We start from the raw sequence: 7,955 nt of genomic DNA on the forward strand, positions 1-7,955 counted from the left end.
CCCGCAACAGTCAGGACCGGGCCAGAGTCCAGAACGCAATCCAGGTTTCCCAGGTGAGTGGCAGAGACTCAAGCACTCAAGCCATCATCTGCTGCTTCCTGGGCACAATGGCAGGAAGCTAGGTTGGAAGTGGAGTATCTGAGACACTCCAGTGCTGGACAACCGGCGCTCTGGTATGGAACATGCATATCACAAGTGGATGACTTAACCACTGCACCAAATGCCTACCCTGGTTATTTTTAATAGGATTTTTGTTTCTATCACACAGTGTATTTCTGAGTCAATTATATAGTACTTACCATATATAATTTTCTATAAACTCAGCAATGAACATAACAAAAGAGGCTGCCATTATTCTCTTGTGAGCCCCTTAGAAATACATGCTTTAGTTACAGGAACTGGTGACAATCCAGGATGCATCTGTGGACTTCACCTTGGAGGAGTGGCAACTGCTTGACTGTGATTAGAGAATTCTATATAATGGGATGTGATGCAAGAGAACTATAGAAACCTCCTCTCAGTGGGTAAGGATGGTCACTTTTCACTGCAATTCAATTTATTAATGGTGCCTTTCCTTTAAGATGTGTGAAAGCTATGAACATTCAGAAATGTTACTAAATTTGGCCTGAATCTCTTTTTAAAAGATTTATTTTATTTATTTGAAAGGCAGAGTTGGGGCTGGCATTGTGGCACAGCGGGTTAAAGCCTTGGCCTGAAGTGCCGGCATTCCATATGGGTGCTGGTACTAGTCCTGGCTGCTCCACTTCCCATCCAGCTCTCTACTATGGCCTGGGATAGCAGTGGAAGATGGCCCAAGCCCTTGGGTCCTTGCATCCACGTGGGAGACCCAGAGGAAGCTCCTGGCTCCTGGCTTCAGATCAGTGCAGCTCTGGCTGTTGTGGCCATCTGGGGAGTGACCCAGCGGATGGAAGACCTCTCTCTCTCTATCTCTACCTCTTTCTCTGTAACTCTGTCTTTCAAATAAATAAAATAAATCTTAAAAAAAAGCAGAGTTATAGAGAGAGAGGAAGAGACACACACACACACACACAGAGATCTTCCATTTGCTGGTTTACTCCCCAAGGGATCACAATGGCTAGGGCTGGACCAGACCAAAGCCAGGAGCCAAGAGCTTCTTCTGGGTCTCCCACATGGATGCTGGGACCCAAGCACTTGGGCCATCTTCTGCTGCTTTCCCAAGTGAATTAACAGGGAGCTGGATTGGAAGTGGAGCAGCCAGGACTTAACCTGGCACCCATATTGGATGCTGGTGCTGCAGGCAATGGATAACCCACTATGCCACAATGCCAGCCCTTGGCCTGAATCTTTGTGATCAAAGATTCTTAATCTTTTTGGGGATTGTGTAGCCTGTTTATGCTGCTTTCTCCCAACTGGAGATGGTTCTAGTGTTCTAAAGACTGAATGTCCTCCTTTAAGGGCCTTGATACTCAGAGAGGCAGACTGAATTGTTGTTAACACTTTGCCCCCATGTTTGTGTTGTTTCTCCATCAGCAGGGTGTCCTGTCAGCAAAGTGAAAATGATCTTCAAGGTGGAGCAAGAGCAAGTGCCATGGATGATGAAGGGAAAGAATCCGCAGTGGAGCTCTCAGGGTGAGTGAGAGAAAATCAGATGGGAGTCTGGAATTGAGATCCCAGTTTTACAGTGAGGAACGGACACGCATTTATGTTGTTTTTTTTTTTTAAGATTTATTTATTTATTTATTTGACAGGCAGAATTAGACAGAGAGAGAGAGAGAGAGAGAGAGAGAAAGGTCTTCCTTTGCCGTTGGTTCACCCCCTAAATGGCTGCAACGGCCAGCACTGTGCTGATCCTCCCATGCAGGTACAGGGCCCAAGCACTTGGGCCATCCTCAACTGCCTTCCCGGGCCACAGCAGAGAGCTGGCCTGGAAGAGGAGTAACTGGGACTAGAACTGGCACCCATATGGGATGCCGGCGCCACAGGTGGAGGATTAACCAAGTGAGCCAGGGCACCGGGCCCGCATTTATGTTTTTCAAGAAGCACCTCTTAGATGCCATTCACCTTCGGAAGTGAGTGGGTTCACTTGACATGTCATCAGATTCCCACAGGCGTCTTCACCTTCACTCTCCCGACATGGGCTCTGTCTTTGGTCAACTGTGGTACTGAGGGATGTCTTTCTCTCCTGGCCCTGGCTCCTCACACTGCCTACTTCATCAAGCTCCTTGGTTTTATTCTGGTCTCTTATTTCCCAACATGCTCATTTTTCTTCCCTTCTCTACAGATTTCTGATCCTTTTCTATATTATAATCTTTATAATGTAGTCAGATTGTATGGATTTGAAGCCTTACTGTAACTCCACCAATCATTCTCTAACTTTGGGCAAATTATTTTGAAGCACAGTTTGCTTTATTTTTGAAACAAATATTCTTAGTTCTTATCTCAAGATTCCTGTAAGGATTAATGAGCGAATACATGCAATTTATTTCAGATATTTGACAAAAATCTGTTATTTTTTTCCAACACTTTTAGTAGCACCATGCTATATTTCCCATGTTTTTAAGCTGACACCTTTTCTTTTTTTGTTGTTGTTGTTTTGAAAAAAAAAATTTGTTTATTTGAAAGGCAGAGTTACAGAGAGGCAGAGGCAGAGAGAGAGAGAGAGAGGTCTTCCATCCTCTGGTTCACTCTCCAAATGGCCACAACAGCCAGGGCTGAGCTGATCCGAAGCCAGGAGCCTGGGGCTTCTTCCAGGTCTCCCATGTGGGTGCAGGGGCCCAAGCACTCAGGCCATCTTCTACTGCTTTCCCAGGCCATAGCAGAGAGCTGGATTGGAAATGGAACAGCCGAGACTTGAACTGGCTCCCATAAGGGATGCCAGCACTGCAGGCAGCAGCTTTACCCACTACACTATAGTACCAGCCCCAACTCCTTTTCTTATTTCATAGATGTCACTGTTTTAATTTAGGTTCTGGGGCAAGCACCCTTCCAGTGACTAGGAGAGACATAGGTAGAAGTAAAGACTTTATTACTATGGGTGATGGGTACACACACTGAGGTCAGGGAGTACAGACCAGTGCCTTTGTTGGATCTGGGGTATTATCCAAGCAGATCTCCCACTGGGTGTTAGAATCAGTGGGTTTACAGCAAGCTGGCACTAGTTCCAGGGGTCACATGTGACTGACAGGAAGTCCCTGTGGCTCCTCTGAACAGTCCATGCAGTATGAGGGTCTGCGGGGCCAGGTACTTGGGGCTGCTTCTAGCTGTCTCTGGGGAAAATGCTCACCAGGGAGCAGTTGTCTAAGGCAGAAAACTGGATCAACCACATGGCTGAATGGGGGGAGGGTAAAGTGTTGGAGTAGGAACTGAAAAAGGTGAGTGACCCCTGCTCCTGGGGTGAGAAAAGTAAACTTATCTTCAAAGAGGATGCCGGCCGGCGCCGTGGCTCAACAGGCTAATCCTCCGCCTTGCGGCGCCGGCACACCGGGTTCTAGTCCCGGTCGGGGCACCGATCCTGTCCCGGTTGCCCCTCTTCCAGGCCAGCTCTCTGCTGTGGCCCGGGAGTGCAGTGGAGGATGGCCCAAGTCCTTGGGCCCTGCACCCCATGGGAGACCAGGAGAAGCACCTGGCTCCTGCCATCGGAACAGCGCGGTGCGCCGGCCGCAGCGCGCTACCGCGGCGGCCATTGGAGGGTGAACCAACGGCAAAAGGAAGACCTTTCTCTCTGTCTCTCTCTCTCACTGTCCACTCTGCCTGTCAAAAAAAAAAAATAAATAAAAAAAAATAAAAAAATAAAAAAAAAAAAACAAAGTGGATGCCAAGGCAATGGAAAACGACAAGAATTCACTACATCGCCCTTGCTTGTGTTTTGTCTGACGGATAACTTGGGCTGTCCATGTTCTGATGCATCTTTCTGCTTCTCTTGATAATGCTGCTATCTTCTGGAAATCTTCCAGCTTTATTTTTGGTGTGTGCTAGCTAGTCTATACTGCTTTTGACTTCCCTTTCATCTCCTCAGCTTCTCCCCATAGTGACACCCCCAGAAGCCTCATCACCCTCGAGACTAAAGTTACTTGTTTGATGCTGTCACCAGCATCTTGATCTCCCCAGCTTTTCATTCTGTAATTTTATCCTACCGTGCCTTATTTTCTGTTTTTTTTTTTTCAGAGTAACTAATCTTTTAAATTGTTCACCTCACTTGTATCTTTACAGTAAAGTATAATGACTGGTTCACTGTTTCGCAGTCTCAAAATCACTGTAGTACACAATCCATTGTTTTCTTCGCAATAGTTTCTCCTTTCATACTGTGGTGACTTATTGCCATTGATTTCAGCTATTAGTTTAATGACAACTGACTCAGAAGTTTCCCTTTCCATAGAGATCATAGAAAAAAAGAATGTCTTAAATGATTAAGATACCAATTAAGTACAACGTTTTATATATACTGTATGTATGCTGGGTCCCCAACTTCTTTTGACATAAACCAAGTGAATTTTAATTACTAATTCTGTGCCTGGACTGTTCGTGTTCCTGTTTTGCTGATTCCATTCTCTTTTCTGGTTTATCTCAGATCTTCCTCCAAGATTTACCCACATTACTCCATGTTTCTTGTCAGTCTCCTGTGAGATGTAGGTTATTCCTTCATAATCTCTGCTGTGGTATTTAAATGGCTCTTAATACCGTCTATACCATGGCCCTGTTTTCTCATCCAGGAAGCAGCCACAGCTCACAGTCAGCCATGTGATTGTGGGCTACAAACACCTGATACTCATCAGTGCAATGTGTTGCCAAACTAGGAAGTTTGGTAGAATAGGTGTATTAAATGCATTTTCAACATATATTTTCAAATTATGACGGGTTTATTGGGGCTTAAACCCATCATACGTTGAGGAACATCTGTGTTTAGGAGTCTAGAATCCATCCATGAAATAGAAGGTATTTGTCGAGTAGTGGAATGCGTGCTTAGATTCCATGAATGAATCTATATCTTGCATGGTTTTGTTTACCAGGCTGAGTACCCTGGCTTTGTAATTGGTTATTGCTGGTAGTAGTAATGTAAGATGCTGCTTCCCATCAGTTGAGATAGAGAGGAAAGAAGAAAGGAACCAAATCCCCATACTGAGAATCCCTCTATAAAGAAATGTGTACTAGGGGCCGGCGCTGTGGCGTGGTAGGTTAAAGCCCTGGCCTGAAGCACCGGCATCCAATATGGGCGCTGGTTCTAGTCCCAGTTGCTCTACTTCTACTGGCTGCTCCAGTGGAAGATGATCCAAGTCCTTGGGCCCCTGCACCCACGTGGGAGACCTGGAAGAAGCTCCTGGCTCCTGGCTTTGAATTGGCACAGCTCCGGCCATTGCGGCCATCTGGGGAGTGAACCAGCGGATGGAAGACCTCTCTCTCTGTCTCTACCTCTCTCTGTAATGCTGTCTTTCAAATAAATAAAATAAATCTTAAAAAATAAATAAATGTGTACTAAAGGCTATAGCCCACTATTCAGTCCAGTTTCACAGAGAAGCTAAGGCAAGAATGTAGGAGTGTTTTGTCATACTAACACTCTACAGGGTGGAAAACTCGAGATATATATAACCTACTTCCTCTGCTTTTTTTTTTTAATGGAGCAACAGATTTGGAATTATAGAATTTTGAGGATGAGAGTGAAAAACTGGTGTTAGAAGTAAAGCAGCTTTTGGGAGACTTGTTTGTTAGCAGATTGAAAAAGAATATAAAAAACAGTACTTGTCAAAATCAAACACAATAGGTAGTTGTCACTTACAGAAACCTAGCCAGAATAAAAATGATAGCAAATAGACAGAATGAATCCCTGGGCTAAGGATGACTTGCCCTCGAATGGCCCACTGGTGGTTTTTGTTCCTGGACTCACAGGCATGCGTGAGAGTGAACTGCAGCTGTTGGCAGTCAGAATGCAGAGTGCTGTCTCCAGATACCCATCAGCTGTGGTCGGGATAGGACTCGAGGACTAGGAGTTAAAAGAGTGTTTCAAAAGGAAATTGATATTTTGCAGGGTTAAGAGTTTTGAAAAAGAGGTAAATGAGGGACCAGCTAATCCTCCGCCTGCGATGCAGGTGTCCCATATGGTTGCCGGTTCTAGTCCTGGTTGCTCCTCTTCCAGTCTAGCTCTCTGCTATGGCCTGGTAAAGCAGTAGAAGATGGCCTAAGTGCTTGGGCCCCACCCGCATGGGAGACCAGAAGGAGGCTCCTGGCTCCTGGCTTTGGATCGGTGCAGTGCCAGCAGTTGCGGCCATCTGGGGAGTGAACCAATGAAAGGAAGACCTTTCTCTCTCTCTCTCTCTCTCTCTCTCTCACTGTCTGTAACTCTACCTGTCAAATAAATAAATAAAATCTTAAAAAAAAAAAAAAAAGAAAAAGAGGTAAATGAGAGAAAGAGAGCTGTCCTACCAGGTTAATCTAGGAATTAGGAAGTGAGAACTCTGCCTCTTCCCTGCTTCCCCAGAACCCAGCCAAAGTCTGATGTTTGCCCATTAACTCATTTGTCTCTTGTTTCCCCGACTATTCTATCCTTTTATCACATCTCCATGATGGACTTGCCCCGTTCTCTGGGCTAATCGTGCACCTCGATTAAGCAGCCTTCTGACTTCCTTTGTTTCCTTCGTACTTGCCCTTGTCCGTCCCACGTCATACCTTCCTATTGCACATTCTACATTGCGTAGGTTACTGTCTTGCCACAGGCCACAAGGTAGCCGTCTGTTCTCATTGTAGTCATCTGCTCCCGTTTCCTCTTTGTGGTTTTCTTCTTAAAGCTAAGGAGGAGCAAGGCAAATAGAGAATTTGCTTCAGAATGACAGACTGTATTTGAAACCATGGACGTTTCTTTCTATAATATATTGGAGAAAAAATAACTAGGAATGTTTTATTTATACTCCTTCTTAGAAGCTGACTGTTCAGTTGTTGATGAACCAGAGAAGCACCAGGCAAGCAAAGATACAATTCTGTCTGTGGAGAGAATCCGTCATTATGAATATGAACACAAATCTTAATCTTACAAGAAAAAAATCATATAAATGCAAATCAAATGGGAAGAGTTTGCAACTTAACTTAGACTTACTTAATTATAACAGAAGTTATACTGGAGAAAATGCTTATGAATGCCGTAAGTGTGGGAAAGCCTTCGAAAACAAGTTTCATTTTATTAGACATGAAAAAAATCATTCAGGAGAAAAACCCTTTGAATGCAGTGACTGTGGGAAAGCCTATAGTAGAAAGGCACACCTTGTGGTCCACCAGAGACTTCACACTGGAGAGAAACCTTATGAATGCAGTGAGTGTGGGAAAACATTCATGTGGCGCTCCTCCTTAAACCAGCATGTGAAATCTCATGCAGTTGAGAACTCATTTCTGTGTAAGGAATGTGGGAAGACGTTCAAGTATAGTTCATCACTTCATAAACATTCTAGATTTCATACAGGAGAGAAACTCTACCAATGCACTGTATGTGGCAAAGCCTTTGGCAACACGTCTGTGCTTGTTACACATCAAAGGATTCATTCAGGAGAGAAACCTTATGGGTGTACTGAATGTGTCAAAGCCTTCATCAAAAAGTGTCATCTCCTTAGACATCAGATAACTCATACAGGAGAGAAGCCCTATGAGTGTGACAGATGTGGGAAAGCATTCTCCCAGAAGTCAAATCTTAGTGTCACCAGAAAACTCACACATAATACTCACTTTACGACTATGAGAAGCCCTTAAGTGTTAGATAAATCTTACTAAATAGCAGATATTTCTGGTGGATAGAAATCCACAATTTGAATGAATCTGATAACAAATTTTTAAAAGAAAAGATCACAGAAAACATTGAACAATAAACAATAAAACGTAGAGCTTGGACAGTAAGCATAAATTAAATAGTCAAGGAGTCAGTGAAGACTACATCTGTCCTTCCTGATTTTTAATTTTTATATCAAATAATATAATGCAAATGTTAGTATAAAATATAT

General features: G+C 44.0%; 1 pseudogene; it reads left to right on the plus strand.

The window, feature by feature from the left end:
• The first annotated feature begins 380 nt into the window (after nucleotides 1–380).
• Nucleotides 381–7,707, plus strand: LOC133759054 (zinc finger protein 684-like; annotated as a pseudogene).
• Nucleotides 7,708–7,955: the final 248 nt, after the last annotated feature.

The sequence above is a fragment of the Lepus europaeus genome, chromosome 5, assembly GCF_033115175.1.
Source record: "Lepus europaeus isolate LE1 chromosome 5, mLepTim1.pri, whole genome shotgun sequence".
NCBI classification, from domain to species: Eukaryota; Metazoa; Chordata; class Mammalia; order Lagomorpha; family Leporidae; genus Lepus; species Lepus europaeus.